Below are 11905 nucleotides of genomic sequence, written 5' to 3' on the forward strand. Positions count from 1 at the left end.
TTATAACTTAACTAGTACTTAACGAAAATTAACTTAATTATAGTGTTTTGGAAAGCTCTCGAGATGAGCTGTAAGAATGTGAGAAATAAGGGGTTCCATTTAAAAAATTAAAGGTGACCTTCACGTGATCTTCAGAGGACTATCCAAGGTCAAATCGATGGCACCATCTTATGTCCCCCTTCGAGTCAAACAACTTTTGTCTGAAACATTTTTGTCTACTGGGTTTAGTTTTCGAGATATTTGGCTGGATCATTTAAAATGGAACACCCTGTATACTCAGCTGAAATTAATCAATTCCAATATTTTTAAGTCTCACATCTCGTACGTAATTCAATTTCAAAATTTTCTTGTCCTTTGAATATCTAATCGATCTAATGCATTGATGCTAGAAAGGAAGGAATAAAACGATATCAATTGTCTAATTTGATTGTCTTTGCTATCGTAATGATTCCTTATACATGCATCCTACTGAGAATTTTTTATAGCAACCAGTGATATTTAAATTTAAAATAAGATTATAAAAGAGACGATACTTTCTCCAACAAAGGTACATAAACTGATCCTGACGCTGTTGTACAATAGTAAAACGTTAAGTGCGTCTTGTATCGTTGCTTCTGGCGCCAGACTTTATGACGCTTGTCATCCAACGACCAGGTAGTTTGGTGATCCTACTGTCACCTTCATAGAAACATTTTGAGTGTACATCCTTCACGTTGTGAATCATCCACTCGAAATCCTCGTGTAGCTGAAAAGGTAACAAAAGAATCTTCCAGTTTTCATATTTATTATTATGTAAACTTTTCAGACCTGATTTTATTGGAATCATGTTAAAATCTTTTTTTAGTTAAATTTATGCGCACTTTAATAAGTAATTTATACTAAATAATTTTTTCAAAACTTTTATTGTTTCCAACATATATATTATTATATGTCGATAAAATTAAATAATTTCAATGAATGTTTTCAAATTTTAGTACATTACAATGTATGCAGAGTCTAAAGCTAAAGAAGTTAATAATATGCAAGTAGCCTCGACAAACAGATGAAAATATAAGTGGCGAGAGAGAAAAAGAGAGAGATAAAGGCGTTTATATTAATACCATAAAGTAAGCCATTTAAAAATATAAAAATGTAAAAAAATAAAAAAAAATCAACAAAAAAGTTGTGACACAAAATAATATCTATAAAATAAAATAAAGAAAACAAAGATAAGAAAAAATAATAATAAAGATAAGATAGATAATGAACAAAATTGTAGACAAAAGAAAAGTTAAAAATAGAGAGAGAGAGAGAGAGAGACGCGTGTAGTTATTTATTAAACGAAATTGAAACACCCACGAGTCGATCAATCTGTATATGTCGACGATGAACGATGAGCTGTAGCACGGTCGGATTTTATTTTAAGACTTGAATTATACGAACGATGGCATGAGCGCCAGCCTATAGCTTGTATGTAATGTATATATACGCTGAGTTGCTTGTATTTGAATTTTGCTCAGTAAGCAAGAATCTATTTCGTCCATAGTCTTATTCCTCGTTTGCTGATACTGATTTATAAGTAAGAAAAATACTTTTTTCTTCAATTTTATAATTTTATATTCAATCCTCTCTCCCTTTTCTCTCCTCATCTTTCGCTTTCTCTTATATACTTTAAATAAATTCGTAAAGAAATAGGCAAATTTATCTCGCAACTATTGCTATCAGAAAAAATTAATTCGCTTTGCTGTCGCTTTTTTCTAAAATTCAAATGTATCTTATTATCGCGATTGCGATTCTTATTTAGGGAACGTTCGATAGTGAGCGCATTATTTTCGCGTGGTGAAATCAGCCGCTGTTTAGCGAGCGCACATCGATTTCCGCGAGCGCGAGCGCGTATCGACGCCGAAAATATGTACATGCTGCCGTGTATAATTCGTGCAAGACCGCGTGCACGCGTGTATGTGAGCGTGCGTGCATGGCGTGCATGGCGGCGTGAAGCACGCGCGCGCATGCTAGTATAGAACGGATGCTATACTACCGGCACGGTATGGCCGCACTCTGCACTTCGACGCGCCGTTATCTCGGCACCATCTAGCTTGGCTAAAAGCTTCTCCCCATCAACCTCCCTCCTTCTGTTCCCTTACTACGGGCCTGGAACCTTCTTCTAGCCGACGCCGCGGCGCGGAGTGTTATAGTGCGTCGTACCCCCGCGTGTCCTAATTTTTCTTCGAATTGGTACGCTTGTGCCGTTTACCATCCATGCTAAACCGAATCCCTTCTTTTCGATTCGACTGTAAATCGAATATTCGGATTTACATTCGACTGCCATCGAAATGTTCTCGTATCTTTTTTTTTTATTAATATAAAGCAGTATTATACATATTTTAATGGCACGAAATTCAATTATTCAAAAGGAAGACCGAATATGAGAAAATGTCTTTATGATATTATTTAATTTTTGGATTTTTTGAGTCTTTTTAACGTTACATTTTGTTCAGTTTTTTGTGTTATTTGCGGAAAAAATCTAGCGATATTTGAACATATTTGAAAACTATTGTTTTATTAACGAATTATAGATATGTATGACTAAAAAAAAATTGCATCAATAGGCTTGATTAAATAATTCTACTTTGACGATTAGATCTTTGTTTCTAGTCTTCTCTGACGATTAGAACAGTAAAATTATAATACGTCAGTAACTATTTTTCAAGGGCTCAAGCAATGCTCGAGCTCTTGAAAAATAATCCGAAAAAGTCTTAGAAAATCAAATACGAAGAACTGAGAAGTTTGAAAATAGTTCAGAAATTTCGATAAGTCGGAGGTCTATCTAAAGATTAGTAGATGGAAAGATATAAAAGTTGTACAAAAAAAATCTGAGGAAAGAAACCTATTTCACCTGTCATGTCTTTGTCTTCGGCTAAAAAAATAGAATTTTGCCTCAATACCATAAATATGACTTAACGTTGAAAATACAGGTAATTTTATTTCGCTTCATAACTTAGACCGAAGATCGGTCAAAGTATTACGCATAAGACATACTACATTCAAGGCCAAAAGTTTGGAAATATTTCTAAAAAGTTGATTATTTTGGAATTACTTACTCGAACATCCATCACAATGTATTTTTTTAACAATTATTTTTTTAGATACAGTAACTGTTATTGAATCTGAAGAAGTATTATTAAAAAATACATTGTATTGTTATTGGAATATTTGAGTAAGTAATCCCAAAAATGTCAATTTAAAAAAAAATGTTTCCAAACTTTCCAAAAGCCTGAAGTGTAAGTGCATAAACAAACAAACACACATACGCGTAAAATAATAGTGGACAAATAATAGTGAACAAATAATAATAGTGAACGAATAAATTTTATACAAAATAAGTGAATTTATTGAGATTCTTAATTATCGATTTCACTGGATGTTGAAAGCACTTTCGAAGTACGTGGTTGAAACTATTATCAACGAGATAGACCGAGTCATCCCCTCGCGGGACCACCCGACTTCTATTTTCCTATGTACAGAGTACATGACAGAGGACATTTCCTATGTCCCAGTATTCCTCTTACAATCTATTTTAACTACTTTAATCACATATATTGATCTCTCATGTCATATCTTATTAAAAATTTGATGAACGATTTCATTTCAAGTACTCGTATTTACTTCTCTTCAAATACCTTGATGATTATTCCTTCATTCAAATTATTTCTTTATTCAAATAACGATAATGATTAACATTAATAAAAAAAGAGACGGAAGCTTTACTAAGCGCTTATATATTCTCGGAATTCAATCTACAAAGGATATCGAGCTTTGATAACGAGCGTCATTTTTAGAGCGTGACTCTAATTCCAGATTCGTCAATGTCTATATCTAAAAGAGTGGATTAAAAAAAACTGTCACCTTTCTTCGCAATCTCGGCATTAAATCTTCAACTACTGTGAACTATATTCGTTGAGCAAAATCATCAAAATAAAAATTCCGTTGAGGTAGTTCACCCCCGTTCGAGATTAAGCGTCGAATAGAGAGTTCCATCGCGCTCGTTCGCTTTTCTCGACGTCATATTTTGAAAAGGCAAAGGAAGAGAAACCTTCGTCTTCGACCCTCGTAACTCGGGGACGATCGAGTAGCTCCGTTCTCTTGTTCGCGAGGAATCGCCTCCATGTTGGCGACGAAGGAAATATCCCTGATGGTATTCCCGATGTGCGGCGGTGACGCGGCGTTAGCGAGAGTCCGGGACGTCCTGTATATACATATATATATATGTATATACACAGGTGAATGCCTCTGTGTGCGCGCGTGCGTGTCACCATGGACGTGGCGAGCGGGGTGATGAAGGGGGGTTCGGGTTGCCGCGGTCGCCGTACGCGTCTACGCGTCTACGCGCATTTACGCGAACGGTAAAAGCGACGGTCCCGCGGACGCGCCTTGCGCGGGCGCGCCATATCGATCTGCCGTTTCCAGGGCCGCTTAAACCCACGACTCACGCCCGAGTATAATAATTCATGGGTTCAATGGCGAGCCCCGCGGAACGGAATTCCGATGGGAGCCGCGCGATGGCTCGTGTCTTCCGGCCGTTTAGACCGCCGTGGTAATGATATTAATCATCGCGCGCTAATAAAATCGCGCGACGCAACGCGGTACTTTCAGCGGGTGGCTATCTGTTCTATAAGAAAGAGACTCCGATTTTTTTTCTATCGAAGACATGTTTATGTTATGTCAAGATGCTAGTTTCACAATTTAATTGAAACGTGATTATAAATGTTGGAATTGTGTAAATATCGGACTAATAAGGCAAGATTTAGCTTTGAATTAATTGTTCATTTTTATTTTAATAAGGCAAGCACGTATTATTAGTAAATTATTAAACATATCTTCTCTCACTTACTTCAAAAGCGATAACTCCGAAAATGTGATTTTTGAGTTATTATTATAAATAAGTTCGAAAAACATTATCTTATTAATTATCAAAAATATACTAAGTTATTTTCATAAAAAGTCATCATAACTGAAACAGGGCGATTAAAAACAAATTGTCACAACGCAAAAAAGATGATTTTTTTAAGGAATGAAACAAAACATTTGGTCACATGTTAAGAATATATTCTTCTTGCTGATATTATTTGAATAGTTAATAATTTTTTGTCAACACTGAGAAAAATGTCTGATTAAAAATGGACGAATCAGAAGATTCTAATTATATCAATCAGAATTTCGGTTATTTCAACCGGAATTCTAATAGATGTAACCAGAAAATTCTGCTTTGTCCATTTTCAACCAGAATTCTAATTAATTCAATCAGACTTTTTCTCAATGAAGTTGAAAAATTGTTTCTCCCTTTTTCTAAGAATTTTGATTTTTTGAATTGTGCTTTTTTGAAGTAAGAGAGCGATATTTCAATGTCGCATTAATGTCGAATCAAGAAGTTACTTTGCATCGTGTGTGCATCAAAACATTTCTGTCCTGAACAGAAAAAACGATTTTGCTGAAGTATCTAAAAATTTAACTAAATATAGATCTAAATAGTTTTCTTAGATCATCTAAATAATTATGTAGCAATTTCAAGCATGATTAGTAATGCTGCGACGTTCAGCAATCAATTTGTGCGTCTTATATAATTATTTTGATTGTATATTATGATCCAACAAAATTATTTTTAGATCTGTATCTAGCAAAATTTTTAGGTACTTCAGGAAAGCCATCTTTTCCATGTATATTTGTTTCTAAGACACCCTATATAATGTTAGTTGTGTGTGCACACCAGGCAATGACGGGGCAATGCAGCGACGCGGTGTCGATCTTTGATCTAGGATAGAACGTCACTTTTCTCTCGTAGATCAGGATCCCGAATCCTCTCTAGCGAGAGTAACACCTGCATTCTGCAGAAATAAAAGCCCGACGCGCCCAGTTCGATCGACCAGCGAGCGGTTTCTATTATTCATAATAAACAGAATCACGCGATTCACCTCTGATTTATATCTGCATGGATCTATCGATACGTATCTATAGCGTTTCACGATTGGCTGCAAAATCTTCATTCAGTATTTAATAAAAAGAGATTGCAGAAATCTCTCTCTCTCTCTCTCTCTCTTTCTTTCTCGCATGTTAATCATTGTTCGGAATTAGCAAGCTGAATGAGAAATACGCAGCAATAATAATAATAAACGGATAAACTGGATTACTGAGTAAACGTTTTAACATATATTCTCTCTCGCGACTAATGACGTTTTTTCACGAATTAAAAATTCATACCGTTAATACAGCCAATGATATTGTATGTTATACATATTACGTCTATTTTGTTTGACGAAAGACAAATTAATGCTTATCTACGCATTAATTAGTATTTTCTGTTTTTATGTTTATTACATTCTGTTATTATGTTTATTTTATCAATTTCTCCTTTTTGTTATTTGTATAATAAATTATTAACTCAAAATTAAAAATTTTATTGTATTAATATAATCTACGTAAAAGTGTTAATTTTTATTTCGTTAGCCTTGGCAAATCGGAAGATCCAGGTTCGAATCCTGGTTGAGGCGACATTTTTTGCAATAAATTCTTTGCAGAGCATAAATTTTTTTAAGATACTTTTAAGAATTAGTGAGCAGTTTGTAGTGTAGAACTTAAAAATTTAACATACGAAGAGGGATCCGAAAGTAACACAATTATCACAAATTACAGTGCACTAAAAATCTTTGAATTGGATTTATGGATTACAATAATTTTACATAATTAAAATATTTTAGTTGACATTTTACATTATTTACATATAGTTTTTATAAAAATTTGTTGATAGCTTCATAAATAAATGTTCAACTCTCTATATACATTCGCTCATAAAAGAACGATATCAAATGCTTACAATATGGCAGTATATAATCACAATCGAGAATATATTAATCGTACAAAAAAACGTTATTAAACCATTCGAGTGTGGCATTTCTGTTACAACTGGAATATTTGTGAGAAAACCACTAACAGCTCTTACAAATATAAATATTCTATATGGTTATGCTTCGCGACATCCGAAGACTCTATATATATATCGATTAAATTCTTATCATTTTTTGAATACAATTCCGTTAAATTAGAATTCGTTGCACACTTAATGGCTGCACCGATGGTCGCGTTTGTATCTCAAGAACCAACGCGTATGGACAGTAAAGATATTTCCAGTGTTAATCGAGAGCAGAACTATCGCAAGACGTCCCATTGGGAACTGACAATGAGTTACGAACTTGCATCAATGTTTCAATTAACGAACCGAATCGTTACGGAGGAGACGAAAAGAAGGACGAAGATGCGCGTCGGTATGCGAGATACAGCTATATCCAACAACGTCCGTTTTTCTCCTTAAGGTGAAACAAAACCTTAAGCAAAACGATAAAAAGAGAGGGAGGAGAGAGAGAGAGAGAGAGAGAGAGAGAGAGAGAGAGAGAGAGATGGATGGACCCGAACGCTTACCAACCTTCGTCAGCCTTTTCAACGCGGTAGCGTCCGCACTATGCGCACTTGTCTTCTCGAGACAAGAAGCTGCAGACTTTTAACGAAACCCGCGTACAACTAGATAGAAGCAAGTAAAGGAGGGAGGTAAAAACGTTGAAAAATCTTCGCGTGGTTGCGTCAGATAAAGCTCCTAATAAAGGAGTAGTTTCCCAGTATTTTTTAATTCTAGAATTATAAGCTACGTCGATTAGATGAAAATTGATTTTTAAAGATGCTTTGAAAACGTTCATTTTAGAATAAATACATTTGCATAATATTTAAATTTATTTTATTTGTAAATGCATACTTTGTCAAAACAAATGAATAATAAAACAAAAGATATTTATTTTAATTCTATAATATTATATATATATTTATAAAATAATTTAAAAATGCAATTAAAATTTTATACGTCGAGTAGACATATACTTATATTTATTAGGTGTTCCTAAATATACTTATTTTTCTAGGATTCAATATTACGCGATTTTGCATATAATGCAGAAAACTAAAATGAGAATATGTAGGAATGTACCCAACACACAAAATAAAAAAAATCAAAATGATTCTATTTTATAATATTTCTTAACGTCAATAAATAAACAGTCAAATTTTGTAACAAAAAATCATTATTTTTCATGACATTAAAATAAAGTCATTTTGACTTTCTCTTGCCTTGGGTATTCCTTGGACATTAAAGTAAAAATAAAAAACTGAAAGGATTTCTAAACGCTAAATAATATATGCAGATATTTTTGTTCCTTTTTTCATGTTACCTCTTTTTCGAACATCTCCTATTATTGGGTTTCGTGTCATTAAGATAATATTGCTTATAGTAACAAATCGAAAAATATGAGAACATTTTGAGCGTCGGAAGAAGGGCTTCAGCGGACTGTTTTTCCACAACGGATCTCTGGTTGAAAAGCAATAATTAGCCCCTCTAGGCATTACGTATCCGTTACACAACGCGCGCCGAGATATATTAATCCCTTCTTGGTTGTAAAACAACCGGAGGGTAATAACACGTATAAATCCCTTTCGCGTTTCGAGTTGTGTGGCATTAATGCATGAATACTAGAGATTTTATCCTAATATCGTCGTTCCAAATATGTTAGAAAGTTTCTGTGGTTCTAACGGTGATTTAAATAAAAACGTTATAGACCCTCATATGTCTAAAAAAAAAAGAAAGAAAGAAACATTGATTGCAAAGGGGCCAAAAAATTGATGTATGACGAAACACACAGCAGGTTTATAAATGCTTTTTCCAATCGATTTTAACTATCGGAAACAAAAAATCAACATTCAGATGTGCGTCCATAACGTTGCCAATCGAATGAGTTGGTCGAAAAAAAAAGATTCGTACGCGATACGTAGAACATATAGCGGATTTATAAATACACTTTTCGAATCAATTTTTTAACTATTGGAGACTATAATTATTGGCATTGTCCATCGTTTAATAACGTCATCGAAAGGCGGATACTTTCCATGTCGAGAAGGGTGCAAGGACGAACGCATGTGTACGCGCACTGTTTTATAATCGATCATTTTTGCGCTCGATATAATCCGCGCCCGAATTTGGGGCGAGGTGGGGCACCCGCGTACAAAACGCCGCGGGGGTTAATATGTGTTTGGGCGCGCGATCCCGTATGTAATGGATCCGTAATGCGAGCCGGCGATTATTTTCCGCCGCCGCGCACCATTATCGGTCGAACGGGCTGTTGCCCGGTGACAAATTTACCAGCGATTCGAAAGCTTTTAGTGGTAAAAGTTTGGCGCCGATCGCGCTTATATCGTTATGCCTGCATTATGCAGAGGGTGATTTTTAGCGACCGCGAATCCCGCGCCGACATGCGATGCGCACGAATCGCAGTGGATTTATCGTACCAAATCAAAGACGGAATATCGCCGTGTTGATGACAAATTGTCCCCTCATGGGATCGTTAAAGCTGTATTAACCGAAATTGCTCCGGAGAAAGCGTAAATATTCGCTCGGCCGAGCAAAACGGGGATTTCATTTGTTGTCTCAAATGGAAAATAATTAATTATAAATGTGACACAAAAGCATTACTAAATTAATAGAAGGAGACAATTCGATTGGAGAATTGAATTTATTATTTATATCGAAACGATTGAAAATGGATGAGGTATACTTAAATAATGAAATAGATTATTCGCCGGGGTAATAATTTACCTCAGTCAAATCTAAATTTATTCGAGCTGAATATACTCAAATTTTCGACAATAACATATTTTTACAACATTCGACAATGTCGAATTTTCACAATGTTCGTCAACATTCGAATCTGAGATGAGAAGCGATTTAATGCGTTCAGAATTGCGATAATTCCAAATCGCACTATAGCAGCTAGATTAAGTATAATCTAATGATACATAACGAGGGAAGGCGATCGCTTGTTCCCAGGAAACAAAGAAAAACGCGCCAAGTTTCCCAAACGCAGCTTCCATCTTGAGCAAGCCGAAGACCGACGGGGGACCCTTCTCACAATATTGACTTTTGACCGTAAGTATTTATCTTTTTTTTCTTCTTTTTTATAGTTACATATTTACATTTATCTGTGGTTGCCCTTTTGTCGGCTGGTCAGAGGAAGGTAGTCCCTCGGAGCAGAACTGGACGATATATAGACATAACTACTTTATCTATATAGGTACGTCCTCCCTCTGCATCCCAGCTGCATCCTGCATCCGTCGGGCGAACCAGAGCAACTGGTTTCTGCCATGCATGGCGGAATAACGAAATCTCCATCCCACAGCCTCGGACGCTGACTTTTGCGACGATTATTCTGTCAAATGTCCCATCGCAATTAGCGCCTGTTTTTCAAAGACACTCGTTGTTCTGATATTTAAAAAAAAACTGCGTGCTTTAAAATATAAAATATTCATCTGAGCAAAGAGAAAAATCTTGATAAAATGAGGAATCGGAATAACAAAAACATAAATGAATTTTCATATCGTTTTTCTAACAGAAAGATAAATGTATAAGGTGAATGTCCCTATTTCTACTCGAGTCCTGATTTCTACTCACTATGAACTTTTCTTCTTAATATAAATATTCAGCTGATAGAATAAGTTACAGAAAGATTAATTATACATAATTTATATACTCTCGCGTAAGTTGCATAGGCTCACTACTCGCCAGGTAGCAATATGTATTTAAAAATGAATTCATATCCGAGCAGTCATCGTTATTGGCAACTTCAATCGTAGTGCTATTGATTTGCGTAAGTACTAGCGATTCGGATTTTGTCTAACCACTAAACAAACTCTACATCGTTCGACGAAAAGTTTTTATGTCTAAAAATAGGGACACATAATGAGTAGATATGCGGACACCGCGATTTCTGTTGAGTAGAAATACGTACATTTTATGCATTGCGTTTAATTCACGATTATTCATAACAAAAGCCTTTAAAATGATATTTTTTCATATTTAATATATAATACGGTTCGAGTAGTGATAAGTAATCACACTTTTTCGTTAATTGTTACATAAAAGAAATAATTTAAATTTCTGTTTTTGGTACAATTTGTCTTAAATGAATAGAAATAGGGACATTCACCTTACATCTGCGAACATTCTTTTAGAATCTTATCCATTCCGTCGAGAATTATATATTTCTCTATAGTCTGATTTGCAATTGCATTTTTTGCTAAGGAATTTATTGTTAGTTGAAATTAATCTTGAAACGTGAAACGGTTTGATAAGCGAATCTTAAAAATCAATTTGATATTCGTAACGTTAAAATAAAAAAATAACTTTTATAATTTAATTATTTCTCTTTGCCAAAATTTAAGCAAGTGCTTAAACCTCCCTTCGTACATCCATGCAAGTAATTACAAATACAAGTATATATTTGAATTTAATCATTTCTCGACATCCCGTTCTTTCGGAAAGACGTTTCTTATTCATCGACGACGTTGTTCGTGTCGTATTCCTCTCGTAAATGCATGCTTCTGTCGCACGTCGTGCAGGAGTCAATACGTGCGTGTTCCGCTTGTGATAGATCGATTGACTTACCGTCGTCGAGTCGGAGAACAGAGAGGTCGACGGTTAAGGGAGTGTGTTAGGACAGCGCGATGCGCTTAGGATGAACGCGTAACACGCGATCGCGTAATCGCCGCGTGTCTATCAGACGACCCCCGAATCCACATACATGCACGATTCATGGTGATTTTCCGTTAATTAGGAGCGGCACGTGTCGCAACGAATAAAAATGATCTGACGACGATAAGCCGCCGAGACAAGCGATTATCGTTTCGTCAATAGCACGGTGATTACGCGATATGCGTAAGTATTTTATTTTTTCTTTTTTTATTTTCACAATTCTCTTTACGAGAAACCGCGATCACCATAGTTTCAGAAGAACTAGTATTACCTGTACAATTAAAGAGAGATACAAACTTGATGTTTTCC

The sequence above is a fragment of the Mycetomoellerius zeteki genome, unplaced genomic scaffold (genome assembly GCF_001594055.1).
Source record: "Mycetomoellerius zeteki isolate Tzet28-1 unplaced genomic scaffold, Tzet1.0 scaffold228, whole genome shotgun sequence".
NCBI lineage: Eukaryota > Metazoa > Arthropoda > Insecta > Hymenoptera > Formicidae > Mycetomoellerius > Mycetomoellerius zeteki.